Source organism: Lepus europaeus, chromosome 10, assembly GCF_033115175.1.
Source record: "Lepus europaeus isolate LE1 chromosome 10, mLepTim1.pri, whole genome shotgun sequence".
NCBI classification, from domain to species: Eukaryota; Metazoa; Chordata; class Mammalia; order Lagomorpha; family Leporidae; genus Lepus; species Lepus europaeus.
Genome location: NC_084836.1, coordinates 40962210 through 40980424, shown reverse-complemented (window position 1 = coordinate 40980424; position 18215 = coordinate 40962210). Strand labels below are relative to the sequence as shown.

General features: G+C 40.4%; 1 long non-coding RNA gene and 1 other non-coding gene across 2 annotated transcripts; both read right to left on the bottom strand.

Moving 5' to 3' along the window:
* Positions 1-2097: 2097 nt before the first annotated feature.
* On the bottom strand, positions 2098-16639 carry LOC133768537 (uncharacterized). Its single transcript, XR_009866992.1, has 3 exons — positions 16554-16639; positions 14612-14729; positions 2098-2172 (listed from the first exon to the last, which is right to left on the bottom strand). It is a non-coding gene; the product is annotated as an uncharacterized LOC133768537 (long non-coding RNA).
* A 486-nt stretch (positions 16640-17125) lies between these two features.
* LOC133769219 (U6 spliceosomal RNA) lies at positions 17126-17232 on the bottom strand. Its single transcript, XR_009867121.1, has one exon. It is a non-coding gene; the product is annotated as a U6 spliceosomal RNA (small nuclear RNA).
* Positions 17233-18215: the final 983 nt, after the last annotated feature.

Genomic DNA, 18215 nt, shown 5'->3' with positions numbered 1-18215 from the left:
TGGGATACCTGGCAGTTATCAAGTGTCTACTAGATAAATGATGTTATCTCTATCAGTCCTCTTCAGTCAGACATGAAACCATGAAGACATCAATCACTTATGTAGGGGTGAAATAAGATTTGGAGTTCTTAATTATTTTTACAGAGCTACTAGGGAGATCAGACTTTGGGATCAAACAGCTGGATTTATCTTTGGGGAAATTTATTTACCTTTTTTTGGTATCATCTTTTCACCTGTAAAACAGACAAAGGATTGTTCCTAACTCATCAACTTGTTGTGAAAAGTAAATGAAATTATTTTTTTAAAATCTTCAAAAGGGAACTTACAAAGTCCTTAATAAGTGGCAACTATTACTACTAGTAGTAATGAACTACATTGAGCCATACACTGCTCAATTTCCTAAAATTACACAATTTGAAAAACAGCTTAAAATGTTTATTTCACAAACTTTCCTTTGAATATTCTGTAATTGTCATTGCCCAGTTATATTCTTAAAAGCGAATTAGAATTTTTTAAAAAGATTTTATTTTATTTATTTGAAAGAGTTACAGAGAGAGGTAGAGAAGGAAAAAGAGAGGTCTTCCATCGAATTGTTCACTCCCCAAGTGGCCACAATGGGTGGAGCTGGGCCAATTCAGAGCCAGGGGCCAGGGGCCAGGATCCAGGAGTGTCTTCCAGGTCTCCCACACAGGAGACCTGGGGCTCAAGCACTTGGGCCATCTTCTACTGCTTTCCCAGGACATAGCAGAGAGCTGGATCAGAAATGGAGCAGCTGAGACTTGAACCAGCGCCCATATGGGATGCTGGCACTGCTGGTCAGCACTTTAACCCATTGTGCCACAGTGCCAGAGGTAGTCTTCATTTAATACAATTCAAATGTACAATGTTATAATTTCAAAATGAGAACCATATCAAAACATTCAAACATTAAAAATATTACTTAGGGGCCTGGATTTTGGAGCATTGGATTAATCTGCCACTTGGGACACTGGCATCCCATATCAGAGTTCAGGTTCAAGTCCTGGCTGTTCCACTTCTGATCCAACTTCCTGTTAATATGCCACATGGGAGACCAGGATGGGGTTTCCAGATCCCAGCTTTGGCCTGACTCAGCCCTGGTTGTTGTAGATATATGGGGAGTGAACCATCACATGGAAGATCTCCCTCTCTCTCTCTCTCTCTCTCTGTTATTCTGTCTTTTAAATAAAAAAAATCAGTCCTATAAAATATTACTTAACATCTCAAAAAATCATAGTTTCTAATTGTAAAGTTCTATACAACAATTTTTTTGAATATTTATTTACTTGAAATAAAACAAAAATTTTAAGAAATTTGATTTAAGAAATCAAATGAAAATACTGTTTCATCATTTGGTAAAGAAGGCATATTTTGTTACTGAAGGGAAGGCACCTCCAGGATGCTATAAGCATAGTAAAGGGGGTGCTATATATCTGAAGGAACAGCTCAGATGCCATTTTTCTTTCTTTTCTTTAGAGCTCTAAGTCATGCTCTGATTCATAGGCTTCAACTCTCGGGAAATATCCTTACAACAAGAATGTTCTTAAATGTAGTAATTTAACAGTGGGGAGGAATGACCAAGGGTATTTGCTGAGACTGATTTACAAAATTTGAGAATGAAATAGAACAGAAGAGATCAGCTCGGACAGAGTCTCGAGGTAGAGCAGCATTGTTTAGAAAGACACTCTTTGGCTCCATGTGTTCATAGGGAAAAAGAATGATTTAAAAGATGATATCATTGTTGTACATGTGGTTAGTGGAAAGAGCAATATTAATGGTTATAGGAAAAGTACTTTTATATAACTTGAAAAGGTAGAAATTGATACACAACCTCTAACACTTCATTGACCAGGAATGTATTTTTCCCTGAGGCTCCACGGCATTAAAGCCACATGAAATATTTCATTGTCTTGTGATTCATAACGCCGGCACATCTTACATCACAGCCAATTAAAGAAGAGTGCGTGTTTCTACACATCATCTTCCCTCCAAGAAACTGAGGAACGTGAAGGCGAGCGACACTGTCAGAAGTCAAATCTTCACTCCGGCATTCAATACTTCTGCTCATTTCTTCTTTCGTAGCTCTGTAACTGACTCTGAAGTTTCTGCTTCCGATGCCATGGTGTGCTTCTATGTTTTTTGATTTCTATCCGTCTGCAACAGTTTAGTTTTGGTTTGAATTAGGCAGAGGGGGCTGGCAGCCCCCTTCTACATGCATTTGTTTTGATTTCAAAAGGAATGAGTCAGTATGGCACAGTGGCTACAGTTCATTATTTGGTTTCAGACAGGCCCAGATAAAATTCCTGGCTTATTTTGACCAAGTCTCTAAGCCTCTGTTTCATCATTTGTAAAATGAGTATGATACTAATGTTTACTGCTTTTGTTTGTTGAGGCATTATTTGCATGCCAGACACTCAGCATAGTGTTTAGCACATGGTAAAACCCAATTGTAGGATGATTACTTTTGAGCTGTTCATTAGATAATGTTTGGAGAAATATAGGAACCATAGAATGACATTTATTTATTAGATGGGTTTCAAGTCTTTCTTGCTTCATGACACATCCTTAAGCAATAATAATCTCTTTTGCATTTGGTATTAATTGCACACTTTGACACACCTTCATTATTATTTTCCATGGGAAGGTAGAGATTATCATCTCAAAGACTGGGATAAAAAGACCAGAAATGAGACTTTTGCTTGTGGGGAAATAAAGTATATGTACCTTTTCCTACTCATACCATTAAGTACAACTTAAAACCCTGAATATCACCTGTAAAACAAATATAAATAGACTGAAAGACGGTGAGAAAAAAGCATCCCAACTAGGAGCCCCAAGATCCAACTAATGACAGGGCAGCTTCTTTTTTTGTTTTGTATATATTGGATTGGGTGCTGGAAAAGCTCATAGTCTCAAAAGTTCAACAGCAACAGACCAAGGCACAGGTCTCTGAAGGCGGGACCAGGAAAGGCCCAATGGGGAGTCAAGGCTTTGGTCCTCTCCAGGCTGACATGAAGCGCCCTATCTGCCCCAGTGACCAGGTAGCAGAGAAGGCTGGGTAGGGAGCTGGCACCTTCATCCCCATTAGACAGCTATGAGCTTCCTACCCCCACACTCCACAACGACAGTTCGAGGGTGAGGAACATTCCAGCTAACAAAATCTTTTTGTCTGACCCCACCAAGGCAACTGTAGGTTGCCACCGCCTGTGGTGCCAGCATCCCATATGGGCGCCAGTTCTAGTCCCAGCTGCTCCGTTTCCAATCCCAGCTCTCTGCTGTGTCCTGGGAAAGCAGTGGAAGATGGCCCAAGTCTTTGGCCCCCTGCACCAGAAGAAGCTCCTGGCTCCTGGCATTGGCCATTGCAGCCATCTGGGGAGTGAACCAGCAGATGAAAGACCTCTCTCTCTTTCTCTTACTGCCTCTGCCTCTCTGTAACTCTGCCTTTCAAATAAATAATTAAATCTTTTTTTTTTTAAAGAAATTCAATAAATCTATAGCAGGCTAATTTTTAAGTTGCTAATTTTATATGGCCTGCAAATGATGTAATAAATATCCCAAAAGCCCCTGGCAGAAAAATGTTCCTCACCTCTGGCAGGGAGCCTAGCCCACCATCCACACTTGGCAGTCACTGAGTATCCCTCACCCCCTCCACTGTGGTGGGATCAGAGGAGGCGTAGTGGACAGACAGGACATTTACCATTTCCCAGTAGTAAGAAGGCCAAAACGTGGTAGCTGTTCGAAAGTTTTTGCTGGGTTATTCTAAACTTTGTCACCAAGGCATTGGCATCTACTGACGGTCTTCTCTCATTCAGTCTGAGATCTTCCTGGCTCCTGGTATTACAAGTGATTTCTTTGGTAAAGATGTATTTATTTATTTGAAAGGCAGAGTTCCTATTCTATTTAAGATACTCGCATCCTACATAAGAGTGCTTCTGTTCAATGTCCAGCTATGTCTCCTGGCTCTAACCCCCTGCTGAGGAGGACCCTGAGAGGCAGCAGTGACAATGCAAGTGACTGGGCCCCTGCCACCTCTCTGGAAGACCTGCACTGAGTTCTCAGCTCCTGCAAGCGTCTGAGGAGTGAATGAGTATATGAGATTCTCTCTCTCTCTCTCTCTTTCTCCCTCTCTCTCCCTCTCTCTCCATCTCTGTCTTTCAAATAAAGAAAAGTTTTGGGGGCTGGTATTGTGGAGCAGTAAGTTGCCACCTGTGATGCAATATCCCATATGGGTCCCAGTTCAAGTCCTGGCTGCTCCACTTCCTACCCAGCTCCCTGCCTAATGCACCTGGGGAAGCAGCAGAAGGTGACTGAGTGTTTAGGTCCTGCTACCCACGTGGGACACTTAGGTGGAGTTCTAGACTCTTGGCTTCAGCCTGGCCCAGTCCTGGTCTTTGTGGCCATTTGGGGAGTGAACCAGCAGATGCAAGAGCTCCCCTTCTCTCTCTCTAACTCTGCCTTTCAAACAAATACATAAATATTTAATAACAGCAACAAAAAATTAAGTTTTTTCAAAGAAATACTAACTGAAATTATCCCAAATGTGACAAAAGACACAAACCTATTGATTCTAGAAACTAAGTATAAACATAAAGAAACCTACCACATAAGTATTATAATAAAATTTATAAAAATGGAAGACAAAAAATCTTAAAAACAATGAGAGAGAGATTATATATTGCCCACATTACCTTACTTATAAGAAATAAATAATTCAAATAATGGTGTATTTCTCATTAGAAATCATGGGAGGCAGAAGGAAGTGGCACAACATTTTTCAAGTGATGAAAGTATGTAGCACAAATATTCTTCAGCTATAAAGGGACAATAACAATATTCTCAGATGAAAGAACACTGGTAGAATTTATTGTAGCAGACTTATCCCAAGGAATGGCTAAAAGAAATTCTCTAAATAGAAACTGATGAAAGACAATGTCTAGGAACATCAGGAAGGAAGAAACAATATAACAAGGCTAAACAAAAACATGGATACATATAATAGATTTCCTTCTCTTGCTGAGTGCCTGAATTTTGTTTGGTGGTTGAGAAAAAATTAGTTCCAATCTTTCATTTTATTGACCAGGAGAGTAGGAGCCAGAGGTTAACTGGCCTGCTTGAGATAGTGAGAGAGTTGATGGAGGAGCTGAGGACAGAACCAAGGCTATTGACCCTCAATCCAATGCTTTTTCATTAAATCATTATGCCCTATATTTTGATTTCTCAATATTTTTGTCAATCATCGAATAGCTTCTTAAGCTACTAGTATCAATAACATTTATCACTGTCTAGAGGCATAACATTATAAAGTCTGCCTTAGGCAGATGGATAGAATTTGTAGAAATGATGGGAGTGTTGGCATCAGATGGTGTTTATAGGTGGATGGAATTCAAAAAGTGTCTCAAGCATACATTGTTTAGTGTACATATTGGAAAAAGCTTGTGGGTGCCACCTAGTGGTTTGAATGATAGCTATTAAGAGTAGTAATTCAGAAGACATTGCTGTGAGCCTCTCGATTTTTTTGGTACTTCTCAAAATTAATTTATTTTTAGTTTTTAACAGATTCACTATAGTTCATAGATAAAATTATGAGAATATAATGATATTCCCTTCCTCCCTCCCTCCTACCTAGACATTTTAAACCTCTCCTTTTAATTATTTAATTGAAATATTTGGTCATTTCAAACAACTGCAGCCATTTTATTCACGTAACTTTTTATGTGAAAAATGCTTTCCATAAGACAAAGGTAGAGATTCAGTTTTTGTGTAGCTTTATCACTCCTCAAATGCCTGTAACAGCTGAGCCAGATCTGAGAGTTTGGGAAGGCAATGGGTAGCGGTGGGTAGCAGGAACTCAATTACTTGACCCATCACCACTGCCTCCCTGGGTACACATTGAGAAGTTGGAGTTAGGTGCAAGAGCTGGGAATTAAACCCAGGCAATCCAGTGTGAGACACTGGCATCTTTACTAATAGACTGAACACCTGCTCCTAACTAATTTTTAAAAATATTTTTCCAAAGGAAAAAAAAAAAAAACAGATTGAGAGAGATATCTTCCAACTACCAGTTCACTCCCCAATGGCTACAAAAAGCCTGGATTGGGCCAGGCCAAACCAGGAGCTATCTCAGTCTCCCATGTGGGTAGACGGGACCCAAGTGCTTGCGCTGTCATCTGCTGCTTCCCCCACACATTAGTAGGAAGCTGGATCACAAGTGGAGAGGTTGGGATTCACATCTGTACTCCTATATGGGATGCAGACACTGCAGGTGGAGGGTTAAACTCCTACACCACACATGTATACAATAGCCAGTGCTGGGTCAGGCCAAATCCAGGATTTTAAAACTCAATCTGGGTCTCCTGCATGGGTGACAGGGACCCTGAGTACTTGAGCTGTCATCTGGTACCTCCCAGGGTGCTCATTACCAGGAAGCTGGATTGGAAGCAGAGTAGTTGGGACTCAAAGCAGTCACTCCAATATGCAATGTAGGTGTTTCAAGTGGCAAGTTAACCAGCTGTGCCACGTGCCTGCCCCCCTCCCCCAATTAATTCTTATATTAGAACAGTGAAGTCTTACTTGGCACATATCTTTAGGAGTCCTGTAAAATTAATAGTTGAGCTTAGCACTTAAAACTACTTATACAGCCTTCTTTAGTATGGTCATAAATTTTTTTTTCACAGAGCAATATGTTCTGATCCAGATCTTCTACTAAATTAGGCATATTGCTCTGTGTAAAAAAATTTTATGACCATACTAAAGTCTAATACTATAAGGGTCGCAATTAGCAGTGCAGGATTTAATCATTAGAAGGTTTTGATTACTTGAAGTTTTCTAATAAGTATCTATTTATTTCAATGAAAAGTTATGCTGGTCAGCTATAATCCTGGGGTGAACATCAAAGCAATTATTTGAGGAGAATAAACCTATCTCTACAACTATTGAACATTTTACACGAAATTATACCTGTATTCTCAGAATATTTTCTTTCTCATATGATGTGTCATAAAAGGAATGAATCATTAAATAATTTGTTTACTCAAGGTGTTACTAGCTTTAGAAATTGCTGGTCTTCTGGACTGGCTTATGTATCAAAGCTATTTTCAGAACAATTATGACTGATGACTAAAGACTCAAGTATACAAAAAATATTTGATAGAGAGGGAAAAGGGAAGTTAACAAGTCTCTAAAGGGAAGCTGAGAAAGTCCAAAAATAACAGTATATGAAAGCCACCATTGAGAGGAACAGGGCCAGTGACAGAACGAGAAAAGGAATTTGGGAAAAGAATTGACGTACCAACATGGCAAAAGGGAAACAGATGTGAGACAATGTTTAAGAGGGCTGAAAAAATTTAATGAGAAAACTGGAAAACAAATTTATGTGCATATTTGTACAAAAAATGTTTTAAAAAAGATTTATTTACTCTTTGAAAGTTGGAGATGTAAAGAGAAGGAGAGACAGCAAGAGTGAAATCTTCTATCTGCTGGTTAACACTGCAGATGGCTGCAATGGCCAGCCCAGGCCAAAACCAGGAGCCAGGAATTTCATTTGGGTCTCCCACATGGGTGCAGGGGCCCAAATACTTGGGTCATCTTCTGCTGCTTTTTCCAGACCATTAGCTGGATCAGAAGTGGAGCAGCTGGGACATAAACCAGCACCCATGTGGGCTGCCAGAATCGCAGCCAGTGGCTTTACCTGCTACGTCATAACACTGACCTCTGTGTAAAACTTTCAACCTGGGCAAAGTATGCTTTCAGTCATTCCAGATTTATTTAAATACTTGTTTCAAACCATTGTTTGAAGTTCTATTTTCAGAATTCAAAAATGATTTACTAAGAACATAGCATGCAAATAGAGCACATTATCAAGGACTAGGATCAGAGAGGCAGTGTATGGGCGGCATTGGTCAGACAGGTAAGAAAACATCAACGGGGTCATTGTTGTGGCACAGTGGGCTATGCCACCTCCTGTGAGGCCAGCATCCTGCATGAGCAACATTTCACATCGCAGCTCCACTTCTGATCCTACTCTGTGCTAACGCACCTGTGAAAGTAGCAGAGGATAGCCCCAGTGCTTGGCCCCTGCCGCTCACATGGAAGACCCAGATGGAGTTTCAGTCTCCTGACCATTGCAGCCTTTTGGGGGAATGAACCAAAGGATGGAAGATCTCCCTTTCTGTCTCTCCCTCTCTCTGTAATTCTACCTTTCAAGCAGACAATTAAAAACTCTTTTTTAAAAATCGAAAACATAAATTCTTTATGTAAGTCACTCTCTGAAAAACATTATTTTCTCTTTCCAAAAAATATGGACATTGGAATTCTCTCTGAAGTGTTCCATGGTTTAGACTGAATGTGGAGGACATGAAAGAAAAAAAGCAGATTTGGAAGGAAAAGTCCATGAGACCTTTTATGCTGATGTCCTGAAGCTGCATGAAATGGAATGGGCACTGAATCAGCTAATGTTCAGATCTTGGCTTCATTTCTTTTGCCCTGTTATCACAAATTCAGTTTCTTTCTATGTGAACGTAGAATCATACTGCCTCTTATTGTTGTTGTGAGGATTAGCGCACATACCATGCATAAGGTGTTTATCAGTGTTTGGCACAGCATAGATGGTCAAGAAGTGTTCATTTCTTTTTTATTTGTGATTTAGTAAAACAAACTCCAGAAGTTTCAGAGTGCTTTCTCCTGGACTTTTGGTTTTACTAGCTAACAAAAATGTTTCAAGTTGGGCCCAGCGTTGTGGCACAGAGGGTTAAACTGCCACTTGCGATGCCAGCATCCCATATGGGAGTGCTAGTTCAAGTCCTTGCTGCTCTGCTTCCAATCCAGCTTCCTACTAATGTGCTTGGAAAAGCAGTGAAAAATGGCCCAAGTACTTCGGCCCCAGATGGAGTTCCAGGCTCCTGGGTTCAGCTTGGCCCAGCCTTGGCTGTTCTGGCCATTTGGGGAGTGAATCAGTGGATGGAAGATCTCTTTCTCTTTTTGTTCCTTTTTCTCTGTTACTGTGTCTTTCAAATAATCTATCTATCTATCTATCTATACACATATACATATATATATATATATATATTAAATTACAAGTTGTTTTTAATAAGTTTCACATAAAACTCTTATTGCCCAAAGAACCTATCATTATATATACCAATAACAAATTGATTTTGTTCCTAGGGATACATGTATTTTAATCTTCTGATTACAAGATAATGAAACTCACTTGTTCCATTTTAACTTGAGGTGGTAAATTTGAAGCCAACATAGAATTTTTTAAAGCATATTGTTAGTTGCAAAAATAACTTCTATTTTTAGGATCAGAATCAACTAAATGTGAAATGTCAGTGGTTTCTAAAGTTTTTTTTTGTACTAAGTTTTGAGAAAATATTCTTTTATTAACTATTGTGAAGATATATAAATGAACACAGATGATAACTGTTAAGGATTCTACTCAAGAGTCAGCTCTTCTCTTCCAGTGTTATTACTGTCTAAAAGTCAGGAATATCACCATATAAGGACTGGTAAAATTTCACTACTGAGATGTGGTATCAACATTACATTAGGGATTCTCAACTTACACACCCCCACATTAATAAATTGTGCTTACAGACATATACATTCAGTGGGTTACCGATGAATGTAATTAAAAAGAAAAGGCTGGGCCAGCATTGTGGCACAGGGGGTTAAGCTGCCATCTGCAATGCTGGCATCCCATAAGGATGCCGGTTCAAGTCCTAGCTGTTCCACTTCCAATCCAGCTCCCTGCTAATGAGCCTGGGAAAGCAATGGAATGTGGCCCAAACACTTGAGCCTCTGCCACCCACACGGGAGACCTGGATGGAGATTCCGGCTCCTGGTTTTGCCCTGATCCAACTCTTGATGTTGCACCATTTGTGGAATGAACCACTGAAAGACCCCTTTTTCTCTCTCTCCCCCTTTCCCTGTAACTCTGCCTTTCAAATAAAAATTTTTAAAAACATTTTTATTTTTAAGGTAATGAGCAGGCCCAATCTTTTTTAAAATGACAATATTTAAAGTAAAAGTATAATATAAATCAACATTTAAAATGTTGACTACTAATGATATATAAGAAACAGCATTTGATTATGCCTATTAAATGTGCAGCTTTGGCATTTGAAATCTTGCTTAACACTTCCTTATTAAGCCACTAAGTGGATTTTGTGTCATTTTTTCCAAGCCAGTCCTTTTAAAAGCAAGCCTATCAATATTGCTATTTGGCTTTAGTGAATTTATATTATTGTTTCTTGATATACATCTAACATTATTCTATTAATTTACTTGGTCATTCATTCAATTTTGGGCATGTTTCACAATATAGGAAAGTTTGGATTTACCCATGTCTTTGATGCATATATGTGTATTCTAGCCAAAGCTGCAAGAGAAACTTTCTTCAACTATTCTGGAAAGTCATCTAAACTTGCTTTCTGTCTATAGATATAATCTTCCTCTTATATGCCTCTCTCTCTCTCTCTTCCTGGTTCAGGGGAAGAACTATAGAAACGCGCATGGGAGTTTCCAAATGCTTCTCCCAATCCCCCAAGTCCATTTATAAAGGAAAGAGGATGTGAGAGAGGTAGAATTCTACAGCTATCGCCACTGGCCTATGAAAGGAGTCCAGGAAGGTGTGAGAATGCAGAGGGCTTTCCCACATCCGTGATTTGAAGTTACCAGCTCCCATTGCCCTACACTCTTGCCTTTCATTTCTCATTTATCCCTCCGACATTCTACCATACTAGCCTGAGAATTTAGCTGTAGTAACTATTTCTCCCACAGGCTGGTTCTTTGGCCATCAACCTCTCTGTCCTGACAGGGAAAGATGGACGAAAAGGCTGAAAGATGAATTCATCTGTGATTCTTTTGTGTTCAGTAAAATTTTGTATTAAATTTTATGAATGACAAAGAGCTTCATGAAACTTTGCTATTGTGGTTTTTTTATTAGATTCAATGAGTATCCTTTTTTCCCTTATGTTACTGAACCAATTTTACCTCATCATATTATACGTATTGTTCTTTTTATGCTCAAAACTGTCTCTATAATGGATTAAATTTGTATATGTTTAAAGGGGAGAAATTATGTAAGGGTCTCAGACAAAAATAGAAGTGTTGCTGACTTTTGGTGTTGGGAGAGGAATTTATGTACTTGTAGGTAATTCCAGCTGTTGTGACAGAGGCACAAAGTAGAGCAATGGGAATCCAAAGAAATCCAGGCTTCACGAAAGGGGTGCCATCTTAGCCCAGTCTTTTCAACTGCACAGACAACAAGGTAGATCATGGGTGAAGGCATGGGGAGTCAGAGGCCTGTTCTGAGAGCAAATACGCTAATGTTACAGATAGGCAGAGAGAGAGAGAGAGAGAGAGAGAGAGAGAGAGAGAGGTCTTCCATCTGCTGGTTCACTCCTCAGATGGCTGCAATGGCCAGAGCTGGGCTGATTCGATGCCAGGAGCCAGCAGCTTCTTTCAAGTCTCCCATGTGGGTGTAAGGGCCCAAGGACTTGGGCCATCTTCTACTGCTTTCCCAGGTGACAGCAGAGAGCTGGATCAGAAGTGGAGCAGCTGAGATTTGAACTGGTGCCCATGTGGCATGCCGGCACTGCAGGCTGCGGCTCTATCTGCTAGGCCACAGTGCTGGCTCCCCATTGCACTCCTAATCAAATCTTAGACCTTTATGCTGGTTTGTGAGTCACTACCCCTGTCTGGTGTCCTACTCCTCCCTTCATTGGCCACTCTTCATCCTAGCTAGATCTGCTCCTGCCCTTCATCTCCTTCCTCTTCCTGAAGGATGCTAAATCCATTTCTGCCTCAGGCTACGCACTTGCAGTTCTCTCTGCGAACAGCACTCTCCTTTCGGGGAGAGCATTTCCTCTTCTCAGGTCACTTTTTCACGTCACCTCCTGCTATAGACAGAATGTCTATATAACTGCAAAATTCCTATGTTGAAATCCTAATCCCCACTGTAATGGAATTTGGAGATGAGGCCTTTGGTAGTTCACTAGTTCATGAGGTCAGAGCCCTCCTGAATGGGATTAGTTCCTTTATTAGAGGGAATTTGGGGAGCTCCCCTGTCTGTGGTCATCCATGAACCAGGAAATGGGCCTTACCAGACACTGAATCTGCTAGGACCTTGATTTTGGACTCCCCAGTCTCCAGATGGTTTAAAATACTTTTTTGAGGCTTGTAAGCCATCTAGTTTATGAAAATTTGTTTAGCATTCTAAATACCACCATACCTAGTTACTATCTACTTCTACTTTAATTTTTAAATTTTATTTACTTAAAAGGTAAAGAGGTAGAGATCTCTCATCTACCGGTTCACTCTCCAAATACCTGCAGCAACCAAGGCTGGGCCAGACCAAAACCAGAAGCTAAGAATTCAATCTAGGTATTCCACACTGGGTAGCATGGACCCGAGTACTTCAGCCATCAACTGCTGCCTCCCAGGATGCATGCTTCCCAGGAGGTACATTAGCAGGAAACTGGAATCAGGAGCAGAGTCAGCACTCGAACCTAGGCGTTCCGATATCCCAATCAGTGCCTTAACCGTTAGACTAAATGCTCACTCCTGCTTTGATTTTTTAAATAACTTTTTACTGCCTAATATTATATCCTTTATTTATTTATTTGTTAATATCTTATCTCCTCTACTAGGGTATATGTTAAGTCACTGAGGGTAGGGACTTCATTTTACTTAATATTTTTTCTCCAGTGCTTTGTACATAGTAGGTCTCAATAAATTACTTGGAGTAGTTAAAGAGGAAGCAGGGACCAGTTGGTGGAGGGCTTCGAATACAGTAATTCTGCATGACATTGTCAGGCCAGGAGTCCCTATTTACTCAGCTCTGAGCTTACCAATAAACTATGTCAACAAATATTTATTGGGTACTTATTGCCATGTGCTGGCCTAGGTGCTTGGACTATAGCAATGCACAAGACAGACTTACTCTCATAGAACTTATGGTCAAGTAGGGAGAATGAAGTGTGATGAGCACATTACATGAGAGAAGGGTATGTACTCTTATCCAGTTGATGAGAGTTTATTAGAGGAAGAGACATGCAGGCTGATACTTGAGAAGTGAGTTAGCTAAGAGAATGTGCAGAAGGGAATGTGAAATAAATGAAAGAAGCTCCATATGGCTGGAGCCTTAAGCTCTCAGTCTCCCAGGTGCTTACAGTCCAGGTAGGGAGACAACACATGAAATTTTGAAATGGTTCAAAAAGAATGTAAATATCTGTAAGAAAAAGCCCTGATGATGAGAATGATGACTGAAATAGATTTTCAGTCCTACAGATGAGGAAAGAAAAGAGGAGAGTGTGGCTGATGGTGCCTGCAAGTCCTCAAGGAGCACAGAGGCTAAAAGACAGTTGGGGTGTGTAGATGGAAACTGGCTTTCTAAGCAAAAGGATTCGTGTTGGGGGAATAGGATGGCAGGGGACTGCTTAGAGAGTAAAAGTAGAAGAGGAGGGGGAGGAAAGATTTGGCAGCCAGGTTACAAAAGGAAACCTGAGGAATTTGGATGCTATCTTAGAGATGACTGGGAGAGGGGCTGGCGCTGTGGCGCAGTGGGTTAACGCCCTGGTCTGAAGAGCTGGCATCCCATATGGGCGCCGGTTCTAGTCCCGGCTGCTCCTCTTCCAATCCAGCTCTCTGCTATGGCCTGGGAAAGCAGTGAGAAGATGGCCCAAGTCCTTGGGCCCCTGCACCCGTGTGGGAGACCCGGAAGAAGATCCTGACTTCGGATCGGCACAGCTCTGGCCGTTGCGGTCATCTGGGGAGTGAGCCATCGGATGGAAGACCTCTCTTTCTCTCTGCCTCCTCTCTCTGAGTAACTCTGACTTTCAGATAAATAAATAAATCTTAAAAAAAGAAAAAAAAAGATGATTGGGAGAGAGTGAAAGTAGTTTCAAGGGCTAATTGATTCAATTATAAATATTTTGGGTATCTTTTTGTACTAGGCACTAGAGTGGATAAATAAATACAGTGAATAAATACAGCAGTGAATCAAACCAAGTCCATATATTCATGGAGGCCTTATTATAGCATGAAAATGTGTTAGGCATAAAGATGTATAGGATAAACTAGGCAGGAAGGTGCTACACTCACCAAGAGAAAGAAGTGCATACAAAATATAAGTTGAAAGCACTCAGAAAAAGACCTGGGCAGTGACTGAACATGAGTCTGCTTATGCCAGACAAAGTCATGAACTTCAGATTTCTGCTTTGCTTTAATATCTTACCTTGCAGACTCCTTACTCTTACTGTTGAGAAGGTATTCTGAAGTTGATACTTTTAAGAAACAGCAATGAGTGTTCTATGTTATTAAAAATTAATTTTATAAAAGCAACAGTAATAATCTAAAATATTAAAAATAAGGCTTCTCTCAATCTCTGTTGCCTTCCTCAGTGGCTTACCTAGAGCAATCATGAACCATATAATAAATAATCTGTAATAACCATGAAATAGAACCAGTGCAGTACACATAGTAGTTACCCAGAAAATGTATGCTAAATGAATAAATGAAATTTCCTAATTATTTACTTTAAAATGCTACCACAGAATCAAGGTTTTCTGATAATAAAACTCTTCTCACTTACCTTGATTTTAATACACTTTCCTTAGTGGATATATAGGGGCAGCTAGTATCTTAGCGTAAACAGAAAGGAAATTTCTCATAGTCTCCACTTTTGTCTCATCTATGCCAGAGGCCACCATCTAGAAAACATGGGAATGTGAAAGTCCCCTGTTAGGTATGTTCCTGGGCAAAAAACACTTTATATCTACTGCCTTAAAAATCATCACCAAGGGTAGGTGGTGTGGCACAGTGGATTAAGCAGGCTCTTGGAACTCCTGCATCCCATATTGGAGTAATGGTTTGAGTCCTGGTTCCTCCACTTCTGATCCACCTTCCTACTAATGCACCTGGGAAGGTACCAGATGATGACCCAAGTGCTTGGGTCCCTGCCAGCCATATAGGAGACTCAGATGGAGTTTGGACTCCTGGCTTCCAACTGGTCCAGCCCTGGCCATTGTGGCCATTTGGGGAATGAACCAGTGGATAGAAGAACTCTGTCTCTGTCTCTATTTCTCTTTGTCACTCTGCCTTTCAAATGAATGAATAAATATTTTTAAAAAATCATCCCTGGGTGGTGCTATGTCATAGTAAGCTAAGGCTCCGCTTGCAGCACCAGCATTCCGTATGGGTTCCGGTTCATGTCTCAGCTGCTCCTCTTCCAATCCAGCTCTCTGTTTATGGCCTATAAGGCAGTGGAGGATGGCACAAGTGCTTGGGCCCCTGCGCTCACATGGAAGACCCAGAAGAAGCTCCAGACTCCTGGCTTCAGCTCAGCTCTGGGTGTTGTGGCCATTTGGGGAGTGAACCAGCAATAAAAGGTCTTTCCCTCTGTCTCTCCCTCTCTATCTGTAACTCTGTCTCTCAAATAAACAAACAAACAAAAAATCCCCAATCTCTTCATTCTAAAAATTATTTTGACTCTTTCGTATTTCTGATTTGCATCCAAATACATGCATATGAGTCATATATAAGTACATATAGTATGTATATTTTTAACATAATATGATGTTGGGAGCTTTAAAATATTCAAGGTTATCTCTGGCAGACTCATCTACTACACAAGGTAATCCAGCATGTTTATAACCCAGGCGTTTGGCAATGAGTTGAAGCTAACTGCCTTTTATGTGGTAGAGTTTCCTTGTTTCTTTATATTTCTCCCTCCCTGTAAAACCATCCTGCCTTCACCCAATGGCTGGCCCATAGATGACTCATGTTCTGCATGCAAACACACTTTTAACTTATGATACAGTTTCTATTATGTGGGAAGCCTTTCACTCCATGCAAATTCTATTACCCCCCCACAAAGTTTTTTTATTTTTTTAAAAGATTTATGTGTTTATTTGAAAGGTGGAGTTACGAAGAGGCAGAGGTAGAAAGAGAAAGAGAAAGAGAGAGGTCTTCCATCCACTGGTTCACTCTTCAAATGCCCACAATGACCAGAGCAAGGCTGATCCAAAGCCAGGAGCCAGGAGCTTCTTCTGAGTCTCCCACATGGGTTCAGGGGTCCAAGTGCTTGGGCCATCTTCTAGTGCTTTCCCAGGCCATAGCAGAGGGCTGGATGGGAAGTGGAGCAGCCGGGACTCAAACCGGAGCTCATATGGGATGCTGGCACTGCAGGTGGCAGCTTTACCCACTATGCCACAGCACAGGCCCAAAAAAATTTAATTTAAAAAGTAAACACTGTGCCAGCATCTCCCTGCCTCTTCTATTCTCTCTCTGTATAACTCTGACTTTCAAGTAAATAAATAAATCTTAAAAAAAAAAGTAAAAGTAAACACCATGTTACAGAAAAGTGAGAAACTAAAGAAAAAATATTATCTATAAAGCTCCTTCCTGATAGAAAGTATTATATTTTGGTTCATTTGTTCTAGCCTGTTTTATTATTTTTTTCAGTGTCCATATTTCAAAATTTTATTTTTCTCAAACTGTGCATAATGGAGTAAAAACTTAAGTTGAAAATGTACCTGTTATAAGGATGGTATTAATTCAAATATATACAGGGATTCTTGGCAGACTGATTCAAATAATACAGAGCCGAATCTTTTAAAATACACCTATAGAAGATAAAGCAGGGGTAGGGTGGGGAGGGAAACCTTATCATATCACAATAAATTTACAGAAATATTACAAACCATAAGAAAACATTTCAAACACAGTAATATCATGTCATTTTCTTATCTGAATAAAATGGAAAGTTGGGATTGAACAAAAGCTATTATAAATTACCAATGATATTGACCTACATGGCCATTTTTGCTTTTAACAGTAAGTTAAAATAAATTTAGTACAATCTAAAACTTTTGCTCCCCCCCTTTTTAAAAACAAGACCATGGAGATAGTTTTGCCAGTACTTATTCTAATATTTTTCCTTTTTGTACAATTTTTAAACAATTAAAATATCCAAATCTTATCAATTTTCTTCTTTCCATGTTTGCAACTGTCCTAATCTCAGCTGCAGACGCAGTATTCAGCAAGAAGCCGCTCTGTAAAAATCATTGGCAAATTCTCAGCTTATAAACAATGGACATTTTACTGAGAAAATATGGAACGCTTCATGAATTTGAGTGTCATCTTTGTACAGGGGCCATTCTAATCGTCTCTGTATCATTCCAATTTTAGTATATGTGCTGCCGAAGCAAGCACATCTAGCCTGTTTTAAAAGTCAGGTTTTCGGCCGGCGCCGCGGCTCACTAGGCTAATCCTCCACCTTGCGGCGCCGGCACACCGGGTTCTAGTCCCGGTCGGGGCACCGATCCTGTCCCGGTTGCCCCTCTTCCAGGCCAGCTCTCTGCTGTGGCCAGGGAGTGCAGTGGAGGATGGCCCAAGTGCTTGGGTCCTGCACCCCATGGGAGGCCAGGAGAAACCCCTGGCTCCTGCCATCGGATCAGTGCAGTGCACCGGCCGCAGCGTGCTACCGCGGTGGCCATTGGAGGGTGAACCAATGGCAAAGAAAGACCTTTCTCTCTGTCTCTCTCTCTCACTGTCCACTCTGCCTGTCAAAAAAAAAAAAAAAAAAAAAAAAAAAAAGTCAGGTTTTCAGTTATAAGAGTAATATAGAGGTTTCATTTCCAATAATGGCAGACAAGCTCACAGTGGACTAAGCCTCTCACAGATAACAATTATCAACTTTGTACAAAAGATGAAAAATAACTAGGAAATGACCAAAAGCAAGCACAGCACAGAAGAGATTCAACCCAGAGAAGAAGGGAAACAGGCTTGGTGAGATCGATGTTTAAACAGTTAATCCTTGAAAGCACTCCCCAAGAACAGCTGGAAATAAAAGGGGGACGTGAAAATGAGAGCAATAGAGATAATCTGGGTATCATATTCCCTGAAATTCTTGGATGACCTCTAAATTACACATGCATTGTGTCCAAAAAAAGTTCAGTGGAAAGCAGAAGTTAGAAAACACTAAGCAGAGGTTTTACTCGTGCTCACCACAGCAGAGGCAGAGTTTGGATTCCGAAAAGCTTACCAAGTCAGAAGGTCTAGAGAAATGCTTCAAGTTTCCAATCAAAACTTCAAAGGGGTCACATCTTTTGGAATAAAGGCTATTTCCAAGAACTAAACATTGGTTCTAAGACTAAGGGCAAAATTGAATTAGATTCATTCTAAAAATATAAAAG